Source organism: Scardinius erythrophthalmus, assembly GCF_964197995.2.
Source record: "Scardinius erythrophthalmus genome assembly, chromosome: 8".
In the NCBI taxonomy this organism is placed as follows: domain Eukaryota; kingdom Metazoa; phylum Chordata; class Actinopteri; order Cypriniformes; family Leuciscidae; genus Scardinius; species Scardinius erythrophthalmus.
The window spans coordinates 29865586-29882544 of record NC_138228.1 but is presented as its reverse complement, the minus strand read 5'-3'; positions in this window follow the sequence as shown (position 1 = coordinate 29882544).

Genomic DNA, 16959 nt, shown 5'->3' with positions numbered 1-16959 from the left:
AAAATCAAGATGGTGCACAGGAAAATAGGCCAAATAAGGAAAACTTGGTATCTATGTTCTCGGCTTGATCCAAGGAATGTAAGAAGACCAATGGTATTTCAAAAGGCAGATGTTATCAAAAGTAATTAGCCTTTTTGTAAATTTTGTTATAACTTTTGACCACAAGGTGGCGCTGTCTCGAAATATTTTGGGTACCTTCAGGGTATGGTGCTGATGGCACATACTGAGTTTCATAATATTAAACCAATGCATTTGTTTAGTATAGCATTTTATTTCACAAAACTGTATTGAAGTCTATGGGAATTTCATGTTTTGTTCTATTATAGCGCCACCAAGAGGCTCAGTCAAACCATTTTTTTTACATGTCCTCAGAGTGAGCCCATACATATGTGTGTCAATTTTGGTGAAAATATCTCAATTCGCGTCGGAGTTATAGACATTTATATGAAAAAACACGAAAAAAATGACTGACACATGACTTTGATTGGAAATTACTACCCCTAAACATCAATATTTTCGCATTTGGGCATTGGCGTATAGCTATCGACCTATGTTTCCAAACTTCTGACGGTGGTTTCGTCTCGATCGGACTAGCGGTTTCAAAGATATAGCCAAATGTTTTTTAAGCGCTAAATCACAACGCTACACAAAGCATAAGGCGAAACCTAGCATGTTTGGTATCGTAGGACTCGGCAACGATTCAGGAGTCTAATGACATGAGTTTCGTGAAAATAAGTCAACCACAACCAAAGTTATAAGCATTTGGAAAAAAAATTCACCACTAGGTGGCGCTGTTTCGAAACTTCTCAGGCTCCTTCAGGGCATCGTGCTGATGACCCATGCCAAGTTTCGTAACAATCCGTTCATGCGTTGTTAAAATACAGCATTTTAGCACAAAATTCAAAATGGCCGACAGCCACAATGGCCGATATGGTAAAATTGGATATCAGTCGACTCGGCATGCTGCCCTGAATCTAACGAGATCAATTTTATGATTTTTGGACAAACTGTTCAAAAGTTATAAGCAAAAATAGCCATTTTTCATATCTCCGGACCAGTAGGTGGCGCTGAGCCGAAACGCAGCATGTAGCCTCAGGTCATGCTTGTGATGACATGTACCTAGTTTGGTCTGAATACAATAAACCGTTGCGGAGATACAGCCCTACGACTGTTTTTGCAAGCGCTACCTAAAATTTGTTCGAGCGTTTATCAAAAACGGTTTGACGAATCAACTTTCTTTTAATAACTTTTTGTCAGCAATGCCTGAAGATGATCTGGTTAAATTTTTGTGCAAATCGGACAAACCGTCTAGGACGAGTTCGAAAAAGTAGCTTTTTTGGAAAATTCTAAATAGCGGCCATGTTTTATGACGGAAAATGACGTCATAGGGTGCCGTCGAATCGGCATGAGCTGAGGAATCAGGGGAAAAAAGAATTTTGTTGATTGGCCTTACGGTTCAAAAGTTATTAGCAAAACAAAAGTGAAACTTTGGACAGGTGGTGGCGCTAGAGGGAATTACTTAGACACACCAAAATTGGTGTATTTAATGTTGGGACTGTCCTCTATCAGAATGTCAAACCAAAACAACTTTCCCGCAATCGGTTCTATGGGCTGCCATAGACTCCCATGGCGGAAGAATAATAATAATAACAAGCAACCATTACCGGGGCCAAGCACAATCAGATGACAAGACATGCCAACATGGCTAAAAATTTGCCAGACCAACTGCAACAATGAGCAATTAAAGACATTAAAGAGTATTTTAGGCCAAATGCCTGAAAAATCATAGAAACAGTAAATAAAAATATGATTTAATGGATTATCACTTTCAACCAATAGGTGGCGCAGTTACAAACCTGATGTGATGCGGTCAGAGTGAAGTGACAATGACACATACAAAGTTTGGTGTCAATATGTCAAGGCATTGCAGAGATAAAGCCTGAATAGTGCCTTTGGCATCATGCCACAACTTTGCTGCTGCGGTATACGACAACGGTTTCGTCAATCGACACGAAATCAATAACTTTTAGTCGGCACGGTCTGGAGATGATACGATTCGATTTTGGTGAAAATCGGATAAACGGTCTAGGAGGAGTTCGAAAAAGTAGGTTTTGACTGAACATCAAGATGGCGGACAGGAAGTTCGGCCAAATAAGGAAAACTTGGTATCTATGTTCTCGGCTTGACCCAAGGAATCTATTAAGACCAGTGGCATTTCAATAGACAGATTTATTCAAAAGTTATTAGCCTTTTTGGAAATTTTGTTATAACTTTTGACCACTAGGTGGCGCTGTTTCGAAATATTTTGAGTACCTTCAGGGGATGGTGCTGAAGGCACATTCTGAGTTTCGTAATATTACACCAATGCATTTGTTTAGTATAGCATTTTATTTCACAAAACTCTATTGAAATCAATGGGAATTTCATGTTTTGTTCTATTATAGCGCCACCAAGAGGCTCAGTCCCACCATTTTTTTTATGTGTCATCAGAGTGAGCCCATACATATATGTGTCGATTTTGGTGCAAAAATCTCAATTTGCTTCGGAGTTATAGACATTTATATGAAAAAACACGTAAAAAATGACTGACACATGACTTTGATTGAATATTACTACCCCTAAACATCAATATTTTCGCATTTGGGCATTGGCGTTTAGCTATCGACCTATGTTTCCAAACTTCTGACGGTGGTTTCGTCTCAATCGGACAAACGGTTTCGAAGATATAGCCTAATGTTTTTTAAGCGCTAAATCACAATGCTACACAAACCGTTTGGCGAAACCTAACATGTTTGGTATCGTTGGACTCGGCAACGATTCAGGAGTCCAATGAGATGAGTCTCGTGAAAATAAGTCGATCACACCCAAAGTTATAAGCATTTGAAAAAAAAAATTCACCACTAGGTGGCGCTGTTTCGAAACTTCTCACACTCCTTCAGGACATCGTGCTGATGACCCATACCAAGTTTCGTAACAATCCGTTCATGCGTTGTTAAAATACAGCATTTTAGCACAAAATTCAAAATGGCCGACAGTCAAATTGGCCGATATGGCAAAATTGGATATCAGTCGACTCGGCATGACGCCCTGAATCTATCAAGACCAATTTTATGATTTTTGGACAAACTGTTCAGAAGTTATAAGCAAAAATTGCCATTTTTCATATCTCCGGACCTGTAGGTGGCGCTGTGCCGAAACGCAGCATGTAGCCTCAGGTCATGCTTGTGAGTACATGTACCAAGTTTGGTCTGAATACGATAAACCGTTGCGGAGATACAGCCTTACGACTGTTTTTGCAAGCGCTACGTAAAATTTGTTCGAGCGTTTATCGAAAACGGTTTGACGAATCAACAAGATTTTAATAACTTTTTGTCAGCACTGCCTGAAGATGATCCGATTCAATTTTCGTGCAAATCGGACAAACCGTCTAGGACGAGTTCGAAAAAGTACCTTTTTAGGAAAATTCAAAATGGCGGCCATGTTTTTATGACGGAAAATGACGATATAGGGTGCAATCGAATCGTCATGAGCTCAGGAATCAGAGGAAAAAAGGATTTCGCTGATTGGCCTTACGGTTCAAAAGTTATTAGCAAAGTAAAAGTGAAACTTTGGACAGGTGGTGGCGCTAGAGGGAATGACTTAGAAACACAAAAATTGGTGTACTTAATGTTGGGACTGTCCTCTATCAGAATGTCAAACCAAAACAACTTTCCCGCAATCGGTTCTATGGGCTGCCATAGACTCCCATGGCGGAAGAAGAAGAATAATAATAAGAACGGGAACAGATACAATAGGTGCCTCCGCACCTTCGGTGCTTGGCCCCTAATAAGAAATGGAACAGATACAATAGGTGCCTCCGCACCTTCGGTGCTTGGCCCCTAATAATAAGAACGCGAACAGAAACAATAGGTGCCTCCGCACCTTCGGTGCTTGGCCCCTAAATATAGCTGCAAGCAGCAATTACCGGGGCCAAGCAGAATAAGACGACAAGACATGCCGACATGTCTGAAAGTGTCAGACCAACTGCAACAATGAGCAATTAAAGACATTTAAAGAGGATTTTAGACGAAATGGCTGAAAAATCATAGAAACAGTAATTAAAAATATGATTTAATGGATTATCACTTTCGACAAATAGGTGGCGCAGTTACAAAACTGATGTGATGTGGTCAGAGTGAGGAGACAATGACACATACAAAGTTTTGTGTCAATATGTCGAGGCATTGCAGATATAAAGCCTGAATAGTCATTTTGGCATCATGCCTCAACTTTGCTGCTGTGCTATACGAAAACGGTTTCATCAATCGACACGAAATCCATAACTTTTTGTCGGCACAGTCTGGAGATGATACGATTCGATTTTGGTGAAAATCGGACAAACGGTCTAGGAGGAGTTCGAAAAAGTAGGTTTTGAATGAAAATCAAGATGGCGGACAGGAAGTTTGGCCAAATAAGGAAAACTTGGTATCTATGTTCTCGGCTTGACCCAAGGAATCTATTAAGAACCGTGGAATTTCAATAGCCAGATTTATTCAAAAGTTATTAGCCTTTTTGGAAATTTTGTTATAACTTTTGACCACTAGGTGGCGCTGTCTTGAAATATTTTGGTTGCCTTCAGGGGATGGTGCTGATGACACAATCTGAGTTTCGTAATATTACACCAATGCATTTGTTTAGTATAGCATTTTATTTCACAAAACTGTATTGAAGTCAATGGGAATTTCATATTTTGTTCAATTATAGCGCCACCAAGAGGCTCAGTCCCACAATTTTTTTTACGTGTCCTCAGAGTGAGCCCATACATATGTGTGTCAATTTTGGTGAAAATATCTCAATTCGCTTCGGAGTTATAGACATTTATATGAAAAAACACGAAAAAAATGACTGACACATGACTTTGATTGGAAATTAGTACCCCTAAACATCAATATTTTCGCATTTGGGCATTGGCGTATAGCTATCGACCTATGTTTCCAAACTTCTGACGGTGGTTTCGTCTCGATCGGACTAGCGGTTTCAAAGATATAGCCAAATGTTTTTTAAGCGCTAAATCACAACGCTACACAAACCGTAAGGCGAAACCTAGCATGTTTGGTATCGTAGGACTCGGCAACGATTCAGGAGTCTAAAAAGATGAGTTTCGTGAAAATAAGTCGACCACACCCAAAGTTATAAGCATTTGAAAAAAAAAATTCACCACTAGGTGGCGCTGTTTCGAAACTTCTCAGGCTCATTCAGGGCATTGTGCTGATGACCCATACCACGTTTCGTAACAATCTGTTCATGCGTTCATAAAATACAGAATTTTAGCACAAAATTCAAAATGGCCGACAGCCAAAATGACCGATATGGTCAAATTGGATATCAGTCGACTCGGCATGTTGCCCTGAATCTAACGAGACCAATTGTATGATTTTTGGACAAACTGTTCAGAAGTTATAAGCAAAAATAGCCATTTTTCATATCTCCGGACCAGTAGGTGGCGCTGCGCCGAAACACAGCATGTAGCCTCAGGTCATGCTTGTGAGTACAAGTACCAAGTTTGGTCTGAATACGATAAACCGTTGCGGAGATACGGCCTTACGACTGTTTTTGCTAGCGCTACGTAAAATGTATTCGTGCGTTTATCGAAAACGGTTTGACGAATCCATTTGAATTCCATAACTTTTTGTCAGCACTACCTGAAGATGATCTGGTTCAATTTTCGTGCAAATCGGACAAACCGTCTAGGACGAGTTCGAAAAAGTAGCTTATTTTGAAAATTCAAGATGGCGGCCATATTTTTATGACGGCAAATGACGTCATAGGGTGCAATCGAATCGCCATGAGCTCAGGAATCAGAGGAAAAAAGAATTTCGCTGATTGGCCTTTTGGTTCAAAAGTTATTAGCAAAATAAAAGTGAAACTTTGGACAGGTGGTGGCGCTAGAGGGAATGACTTAGAAACACCAAAATTGGTGTATTTAATGTTGAGACGGTCCTCTATCAGAATGTCAAACCAAAACAACTTTCCCGCAATCGGTTCTATGGGCTGCCATAGACTCCCATGGCGGAATAATAATAATAATAAATATAGCTGCAAGCAGCAATTACCGGGGCCAAGCAGAATAAGACGACAAGACATTTCGATACGATTCTATTTTGGTGAAAATCGGACAAACGGTCTAGGAGGAGTTCGAAAAAGTAGGTTTTGAATGAAAATCAAGATGGCGGACAGGAAGTTAGGCCAAATAAGGTAAACTTGGTATCTATGTTCTCAGCTTGACCCAAGGAATCTACTAAGATGAGTTGCATTACAATAGGCCAATTTATTCAAAAGTTATTAGCAATTTTGGAAATTTTGTTATAACTTTTGACCACTAGGTGGCGCTGTTTCTAAATATGTTGGGTACCTTAAGGGGATGGTGCAGATGGCACATTCTGAGTTTTGTAATATTACACCAATGCATTTGTTTAGTATAGCATTTTATTTCACAAAACTGTATTGAAGTCAATGGGAATTTCATGTTTTGTTCTATTATAGCGCCACCAAGAGGCTCAGTCCAACCATTTTTTTTATGTGTCCTCAGAGTGAGCCCATACATATGTGTGTCGATTTTGGTGAAAATATCTCAATTATCTTCGGAGTTATAGACATTTATATGACAAAACACGTAAAAAATGACTGACACATGACTTTAATTGGAATTTACTACCTCTAGACATCAATATTTTCGCATTTGGGCTTTGACGTGTAGTTAACAAGCTATGATTCCAAACTTCTGACGGTGGTTTCGTCTCGATCGGACAAACGGTTTCGAAGATATCGCCTAATGTTTTTTAAGTGCTAAATCACAACGCTACACAAACCGTAAGGCGAAACCTAGCATGTTTGGTATTGTTGGACTCGGCAAGGATTCAGGAGTCTAAAGAGATGAGTCTCCTGAAAATAAGTCAACCACACCCAAAGTTATAAGCATTTGAAAAAAAAAATTCACCACTAGGTGGCGCTGTTTCGAAACTTCTCAGGCTCCTTCAGGGCATCGTGCTGATGACCCACACCAAGTTTCGTAACAATCCGTTCATGCGTTCATAAAATACAGCATTTTAGCACATAATTCAAAATGGCCGACAGTCAAAATGGCCGATATGGTAAAATTGGATATCAGTCGACTCGGCATGTCGCCCTGAATCTAACGAGACCAATTTTATGATTTTTGGACAAACTGTTCAGAAGTTATAAGCAAAAATAGCCATTTTTCATATCTCCGGACCAGTAGGTGGCGCTGCGCCGAAACGCAGCATGTAGCCTCAGGTCATGCTTGTGATTACATGTACCAAGTTTGGTCTGAATACGATAAACCGTTGCGGAGATAAAGCCCTACGACTGTTTTTGCAGGCGCTACGTAAAATTTGTTCGAGCGTTTATCGAAAACGGTTTGACGAATCAATTTGAATTCCATAACTTTTGGTCAGCACTGCCTGAAGATGATCTGGTTCAATTTTCGTACAAATCGGACAAACCGTCTAGGACGAGTTCGAAAAAGTAGGTTTTTTGAAAAATTCAAAATGGCGGCCATATTTTAATGACGGAAAATGACGTGATAGGGTACAATCGAATCGTCATGAGCTCAGGAATCAGAGGAAAAAAGGATTTCGCTGATTGGCCTTACGGTTCAAAAGTTATTAGCAAAATAAAAGTGAAAATTTGGACAGGTGGTGGCGCTAGAGGGAATGACTTAGAAACACCAAAATTGGTGTATTTAATGTTGGGACTGTCCTCTATCAGAATGTCAAACCAAAACAACTTTCCCGCAATCGGTTCTATGGGCTGCCATAGACTCCCAGTCGGAAAAATGAAGAATAATAATAAGAACGGGAACAGATACAATAGGTGCCTCCGCACCTTCGGTGCTTGGCCCCTAAATATAGCTGCAAGCAGCAATTACCGGGGCCAAGCAGAATAAGACGACAAGACATGCCGACATGTCTGAAAGTGTCAGACCAACTGCAACAATGAGCAATTAAAGACATTTAAAGAGGATTTTAGACGAAATGGCTGAAAAATCATAGAAACAGTAATTAAAAATATGATTTAATGGATTATCACTTTCGACAAATAGGTGGCACAGTTACAAAACTGATGTGATGTGGTCAGAGTGAGGAGACAATGACACATACAAAGTTTGGTGTCAATATGTCAAGGCATTGCAGAGATAAAGCCTGAATAGTGCTATTAGCATCATGCCTCAAATTTGCTGCTGCGCTATACGAAAACGGTTTCGTCAATTGACACGAAATCCATAACTTTTAGTCGGCACAGTCTGGGGATGATACGATTCGATTTTGGTGAAAATCGGACAAACGGTGTGGGAGGAGTTCGAAAAAGTATGTTTTGAATGAAAATAGCATTTTATCTCACAAAACTGTATTGAAGTCAATGGGAATTTCATGTTTTGTTCTATTATAGCGCCACCAAGAGGCTCAGTCCCACAATTTTTTTTACGTGTCCTCAGAGTGAGCCCATACATATGTGTGTCAGTTTTGGTGAAAATATCTCAATTTGCTTTAGAGTTATAAACATTTATATGAAAAAACACGTAAAAAATGACTGACACATGACTTTGTTTGAATTTTACTACCCCTAAACATCAATATTTTCGCATTTGGGCATTGGCGTATAGCTATCGACCTATGTTTCCAAACTTCTGACGGTGGTTTCGTCTCGATCGGACAAGCGGTTTCGAAGATATAGCCTAATGTTTTTTAAGCGCTAAATCACAACGCTACACAAACCGTAAGGCGAAACCTAGCATGTTTGGTATCGTAGGACTCGGCAAGGTTTCAGGAGTCTAATTAGATGAGTCTCGTGAAAATAAGTCGACCGCACCCAAAGTTATAAGCGTTTGAAAAAAAAAATTCCCCACTAGGTGGCGCTGTTTCGAAACTTCTCACACTCCTTCAGGACATCGTGCTGATGACCCATGCCAAGTTTCGTAACAATCCGTTCATGCGTTCATAAAATACAGCATTTTAGCACATAATTCAAAATGGCCGACAGTCAAAATGGCCGATATGGTAAAATTGGATATCAGTCGACTCGGCATGTCGCCCTGAATCTAACGAGACCAATTTTATGATTTTTGGACAAACTGTTCAGAAGTTATAAGCAAAAATAGCCATTTTTCATATCTCCGGACCAGTAGGTGGCGCTGCGCCGAAACGCAGCATGTAGCCTCAGGTCATGCTTGTGATGACATGTACCAAGTTTGGTCTGAATACGATAAACCGTTGCAGAGATACAGCCTTACGACTGTTTTTGCAGGCGCTACGTAAAATTTGTTCGTGCGTTTATTGAAAACGGTTTGACGAATCAATTTGAATTCCATAACTTTTGGTCAGCACTGCCTGAAGATGATCTGGTTCAATTTTCGTGCAAATCGGACAAACCGTCTAGGACGAGTTCGAAAAAGTAGCTTTTTCAGAAAATTAAAAATGGCGGCCATATTTATATGACGGAAAATGACGTCATAGGGTGCAATCGAATCGGCATGAGCTCAGAAATAAGAGGAAAAAAGAATTTTGTTGATTGGCCTTACGGTTCAAAAGTTATTAGCAAAATAAAAGTGAAACTTTGGACAGGTGGTGGCGCTAGAGGGAATGACTTAGAAACACAAAAATTGGTGTATTTAATGTTGGGACTGTCCTCTATCAGAATGTCAAACCAAAACAACTTTCCCGCAATCGGTTCTATGGGCTGCCATAGACTCCAAGAGCGGAAGAAGAAGAAGAATAATAAATATAGCTGCAAGCAGCCATTACCGGGGCCAAGCTGAATAAGACGACAAGACATGCCGACATGTCTGAAAGTGTCAGACCAACTGCAACAATGAGCAATTAAAGACATTTAAAGAGGATTTTAGGCAAAATGCCTGAAAAATCATAGAAACAATAAATAAAAATATGATTTGATGGATTATCACTTTCGACCAATAGGTGGCGCAGTTACAAAACTGATGTGATGTGGTCAGAGTGAAGTTACAATGACACATACAAAGTTTGGTGTCAATATGTCAAGGCATTGCAGAGATAAAGCCTTAATTAATGCTATTAGCATCATGCCTCAACTTTGCTGCTGCGCTATACGAAAACGGTTTCGTCTATCGACACGAAATCCATAACTTTTAGTCGGCACGGTCTGGAGATGATACGATTCGATTTTGGTGAAAATCGGACAAACGGTCTAGGAGGAGTTCGAAAAAGTAGGTTTTGAATGAAAATCAAGATGGCGGACAAGAAGTTTGACCAAATAAGGAAAATTTGGTATCTATGTTCTCGGCTTGACCCAAGGAATCTATTAAGACCAGTGGCATTTACATAGGCCGATGTATTCAAAAGTTATTAGCAGTTTTGGAAATGTTGTTATAACTTTTGACCACTAGGTGGCGCTGTCTCTAAATATTTTGGGTACCTTCAGGGGATGGTGCTGATGGCACATTCTGAGTTTCGTAATATTACACCAATGCATTTGTTTAGTATAGCATTTTATTTCACAAAACTGCATTGAAGTCAATGGGAATTTCATGTTTTGTTCTATTATAGCGCCACCAAGAGGCTCAGTCCCACCATTTTTTTTATGTGTCCTCAGAGTGAGCCCATACATATATGTGTCGATTTTGGTGCAAAAATCTCAATTCGCTTCGGAGTTATAGACATTTATATGAAAAAACACGAAAAAAATGACTGACACATGACTTTGATTGGAAATTAGTACCCCTAAACATCAATATTTTCACATTTGGGCATTGGCGTATAGCTATCGACCTATGTTTCCAAACTTCTGACGGTGGTTTCGTCTCGATCGGACTAGCGGTTTCAAAGATATAGCCAAATGTTTTTTAAGCGCTAAATCACAACGCTACACAAATTGTAAGGCAAAACCTAGCATGTTTGGTATCGTAGGACTCGGCAATGATTCAGGAGTCTAAAAAGATGAGTTTCGTGAAAATAAGTCGACCACACCCAAAGTTATAAGCATTTGAAAAAAAAAATTCACCACTAGGTGGCGCTGTTTCGAAACTTCTCAGGCTCATTCAGGGCATTGTGCTGATGACCCATACCACGTTTCGTAACAATCCGTTCATGCGTTCATAAAATACAGAATTTTAGCACAAAATTCAAAATGGCCGACAGCCAAAATGACCGATATGGTCAAATTGGATATCAGTCGACTCGGCATGTTGCCCTGAATCTAACGAGACCAATTGTATGATTTTTGGACAAACTGTTCAGAAGTTATAAGCAAAAATAGCCATTTTTCATATCTCCGGACCAGTAGGTGGCGCTGCGCCGAAACACAGCATGTAGCCTCAGGTCATGCTTGTGAGTACAAGTACCAAGTTTGGTCTGAATACGATAAACCGTTGCGGAGATACGGCCTTACGACTGTTTTTGCTAGCGCTACGTAAAATGTATTCGTGCGTTTATCGAAAACGGTTTGACGAATCCATTTGAATTCCATAACTTTTTGTCAGCACTACCTGAAGATGATCTGGTTCAATTTTCGTGCAAATCGGACAAACCGTCTAGGACGAGTTCGAAAAAGTAGCTTTTTTTGAAAATTCAAGATGGCGGCCATATTTTTATGACGGCAAATGACGTCATAGGGTGCAATCGAATCGCCATGAGCTCAGGAATCAGTGGAAAAAAGAATTTCGCTGATTGGCCTTACGGTTCAAAAGTTATTAGCAAAATAAAAGTGAAATTTTGGACAGGTGGTGGCGCTAGAGGGAATGACTTAGAAACACCAAAATTGGTGTATTTAATGTTGAGACGGTCCTCTATCAGAATGTCAAACCAAAACAACTTTCCCGCAATCGGTTCTATGGGCTGCCATAGACTCCCAGTCGGAAGAAGGAAGAATAATAATAATAATAATAATAATAATAATAAGAACGGGAACGAAAACAATAGGTGCCTCCGCACCTTCGGTGCTTGGCCCCTAAATATAGCTGCAAGCAGCAATTATCGGGGCCAAGCGCAAGCAGATGACAGGATATGCCAACATGGCTGAAGGTGTCAGACCATCTGCAACAATGAGCAATTAAATACATTTAAAGAGGATTTTAGGCGAAATGGCTGAAAAATCATATAAAAAGTCATTCAAAATATGATTTAATGGATTATCACTTTCGACCAATAGGTGGCGCAGTTACAAATGTGATGTGATGTGGTCAGAGTGAAGTGACAATGACACATACAAAGTTTGGTGTCAATATGTCAAGGCATTGCAGAGATAAAGCCTGAATAGTGCTTTTAGCATCATGCCTCAAGTTTGCTGCTACGCTATACGAAAACGGTTTCGTCTATAGACACGAAATCCATAACTTTTAGTCAGCACAGTCTGGAGATGATACGATTCGATTTTGGTGAAAATCGGACAAACGGTCTAGGAGGAGTTCGAAAAAGTAGGTTTTGAATGAAAATCAAGATGGCGGACAGGAAGTTTGGCCAAATAAGGAAAACTTGGTATCTATGTTCTCGGCTTGACCCAAGGAATCTATTAAGACCAGTGGCATTTCAGTAGTCAGATTTATTCAAAAGTTATTAGCCTTTATGGAAATGTTGTTATAACTTTTGACCACTAGGTGGCACTGTCTTGAAATATTTTGGGTACCTTCAGGGAATGGTGCTGATGGCACATTTTGAGTTTCGTAATATTACACCAATGCATTTGTTTAGTATAGCATTTTATTTCACAAAACTGTATTGAAGTCAATGGGAATTTCATGTTTTGTTCTATTATAGCGCTACCAAGAGGCTGAGTCCCACCATTTTTTTTACATGTCCTCAGAGTGAGCTCGTACATATGTGTGTCGATTTTGGTGAAAATATCTCAATTCGCTTCGGAGTTATAGACATTTATATGAAAAAACACGTAAAAAATGACTGACACATGACTTTGATTGGAATTTACTACCCCTAAACATCAATATTTTCGCATTTGGGCATTGGCGTTAAGCTATCGACCTATGTTTCCAAACTTCTGAAGGTGGTTTCGTCTCGATCGGACTAGCGGTTTCGAAGATATAGCCAAATGTTTTTTAAGCGCTAAATCACAACGCTACACAAACCGTAAGGCAAAACCTAGCATGTTTGGTATCGTGGGACTCAGCAACGATTCAGGACTCTAATGAGATGAGTCTCGTGAAAATAAGTCGACCACACCCAAAGTTATAAGCATTTGGAAGCATTTGGGGAAAAAAATTCACCACTAGGTGGCACTGTTTCGAAACTTCTCAGGCTCCTTCAGGGCATCGTGCTGATGATCCATTCCGAGTTTTGTAACGATACATTCACGCGTTCATAAAATACAGCATTTTAGCACATAATTCAAAATGGCCGACAGCCAAAATGGCTGATCGGGGAAAATTGGATATCAGTTGACTCAGCATGATGCCCTGAATCTAACGAGACCACTTTTATGATTTTTGGACAAACCATTCAGAAGTTATAAGCAAAAATAGCCATTTTTCATATCTCCGGACCAGTAGGTGGCACTGTGCCGAAACGCAGCATGTTGCCTCAGGTCATGCTTGTGATGAGATGTACCAAGTTTGGTCTTAATATGATAAAGTGTTGAGGAGATACTGGCTTGTGTCTGTTTTCGCAAGCGCTACGTAAAATTTGTTTGCGCGGTATTCGAGAACGGTTTGATGAATCAACACGAATTCCATAACTTTTTGTCGGCATGGTCTGATGATGATCTGATTCAATTTTCGTGGAAATTGGAGCAACGGCCTAGGAGGAGTTTGAAAAAGTAGGTTTTTCGGAAAATTCAAAATGGCGGAAAAATTATTATGACGAAAAATGACGTCATAGGGTGCAATCGAATCGCCCTGAGCTCAGAAATCAGAGGAAAAAAGAATTTTGTTTCTAGCCCTTGTGGTTCAAAAGTTATTAGCAGAAACATGAGTGAAACTTTGGACAGTTGGTGGCGCTAGAGGGAATGACTTAGACACACCAAAATTGGTGTATTTAATGTTGGGACTGTCCTCTATCAGAATGTCAAACCATTACAACTTTCCCGCAATCGGTTCTATGGGCTGCCATAGACTCCCAGTCGGAACAATGAAGAATAATAATAATAATAAATATAGCTGCAAGCAGCCATTACCGGGGCCAAGCAGAATAAGACGACAAGACATGCCGACATGTCTGAAAGTGTCAGACCAACTGCAACAATGAGCAATTAAAGACATTTAAAGAGGATTTTAGGCAAAATGCCTGAAAAATCATAGAAACAATAATTAAAAATATGATTTGATGGATTATCACTTTCGACCAATAGGTGGTGCAGTTACAAAACTGATGTGATGTGGTCAGAGTGAAGTTACAATGACACATACAAAGTTTGGTGTCAATATGTCAAGGCATTGCAGAGATAAAGCCTTAATTAATGCTATTAGCATCATGCCTCAACTTTGCTGCTGCGCTATACGAAAACGGTTTCGTCTATCGACACGAAATCCATAACTTTTAGTCGGCACGGTCTGGAGATGATACGATTCGATTTTGGTGAAAATCGGACAAACGGTCTAGGAGGAGTTCGAAAAAGTAGGTTTTGAATGAAAATCAAGATGGCGGACAAGAAGTTTGACCAAATAAGGAAAATTTGGTATCTATGTTCTCGGCTTGACCCAAGGAATCTATTAAGACCAGTGACATTTACATAGGCCGATGTATTCAAAAGTTATTAGCAGTTTTGGAAATGTTGTTATAACTTTTGACCACTAGGTGGCGCTGTCTCTAAATATTTTGGGTACCTTCAGGGGATGGTGCTGATGGCACATTCTGAGTTTCGTAATATTACACCAATGCATTTGTTTAGTATAGCATTTTATTTCACAAAACTGCATTGAAGTCAATGGGAATTTCATGTTTTGTTCTATTATAGCGCCACCAAGAGGCTCAGTCCCACCATTTTTTTAATGTGTCCTCAGAGTGAGCCCATACATATATGTGTCGATTTTGGTGCAAAAATCTCAATTTGCTTCGGAGTTATAGACATTTATATGAAAAAACACGAAAAAAATGACTGACACATGACTTTGATTGAATATTACTACCCCTAAACATCAATATTTTCGCATTTGGGCATTGGCGTATAGCTATCGACCTATGTTTCCAAACTTCTGACGGTGGTTTCGTCTCGATCGGACTAGTGGTTTCAAAGATATAGCCAAATGTTTTTTAAGCGCTAAATCACAACGCTACACAAACCGTAAGGCGAAACCTAGCATGTTTGGTATCGTAGGACTCGGCAACGATTCAGGAGTCTAAAAAGATGAGTTTCGTGAAAATAAGTCGACCACACCCAAAGTTATAAGCATTTGAAAAAAAAAATTCACCACTAGGTGGCGCTGTTTCGAAACTTCTCAGGCTCATTCAGGGCATCGTGCTGATGACCCATACCACATTTCGTAACAATCCGTTCATGCGTTCATAAAATACAGAATTTTAGCACAAAATTCAAAATGGCCGACAGCCAAAATGACCGATATGGTCAAATTGGATATCAGTCGACTCGGCATGTTGCCCTGAATCTAACGAGACCAATTGTATGATTTTTGGACAAACTGTTCAGAAGTTATAAGCAAAAATAGCCATTTTTCATATCTCCGGACCAGTAGGTGGCGCTGCGCCGAAACGCAGCATGTAGCCTCAGGTCATGCTTGTGAGTACAAGTACCAAGTTTGGTCTGAATACGATAAACCGTTGCGGAGATACGGCCTTACGACTGTTTTTGCTAGCGCTACGTAAAATGTATTTGTGCGTTTATTGAAAACGGTTTGACGAATCCATTTGAATTCCATAACTTTTGGTCAGCACTACCTGAAGATGATCTGGTTCAATTTTCGTGCAAATCGGACAAACCGTCTAGGACGAGTTCGAAAAAGTAGCTTTTTTTGAAAATTCAAGATGGCGGCCATATTTTTATGACGGCAAATGACGTCATAGGGTGCAATCGAATCGCCATGAGCTCAGGAATCAGAGGAAAAAAGAATTTCGCTAATTGGCCTTACGGTTCAAAAGTTATTAGCAAAATAAAAGTGAAACTTTGGACAGGTGGTGGCGCTAGAGGGAATGACTTAGAAACACCAAAATTGGTGTATTTAATGTTGAGACGGTCCTCTATCAGAATGTCAAACCAAAACAACTTTCCCGCAATCGGTTCTATGGGCTGCCATAGACTCCCATGGCGGAAGAATAATAATAATAATAATAATAATAATAATAATAAGAAACGGAACAGATACAATAGGTGCCTCCGCACCTTCGGTGCTTGGCCCCTAATAATAATAATAAGAACGCGAACGAAAACAATAGGTGCCTCCGCACCTTCGGTGCTTGGCCCCTAATAAATATAGCTGCAAGCAGCAATTACCGGGGCCAAGCAGAATAAGACGACAAGACATGCCGACATGTCTGAAAGTGTCAGACCAACTGCAACAATGAGCAATTAAAGACATTTAAAGAGGATTTTAGACGAAATGGCTGAAAAATCATAGAAACAGTAATTAAAAATATGATTTAATGGATTATCACTTTCGACAAATAGGTGGCGCAGTTACAAAACTGATGTGATGTGGTCAGAGTGAGGAGACAATGACACATACAAAGTTTGGTGTCAATATGTCAAGGCATTGCAGAGATAAAGCCTGAATAGTGCTATTAGCATCATGCCTCAAATTTGCTGCTGCGCTATACGAAAACGGTTTCGTCAATTGACACGAAATCCATAACTTTTAGTCGGCACAGTCTGGGGATGATACGATTCGATTTTGGTGAAAATCGGACAAACGGTGTGGGAGGAGTTCGAAAAAGTAGGTTTTGAATGAAAATAGCATTTTATCTCACAAAACTGTATTGAAGTCAATGGGAATTTCATGTTTTGTTCTATTATAGCGCCACCAAGAGG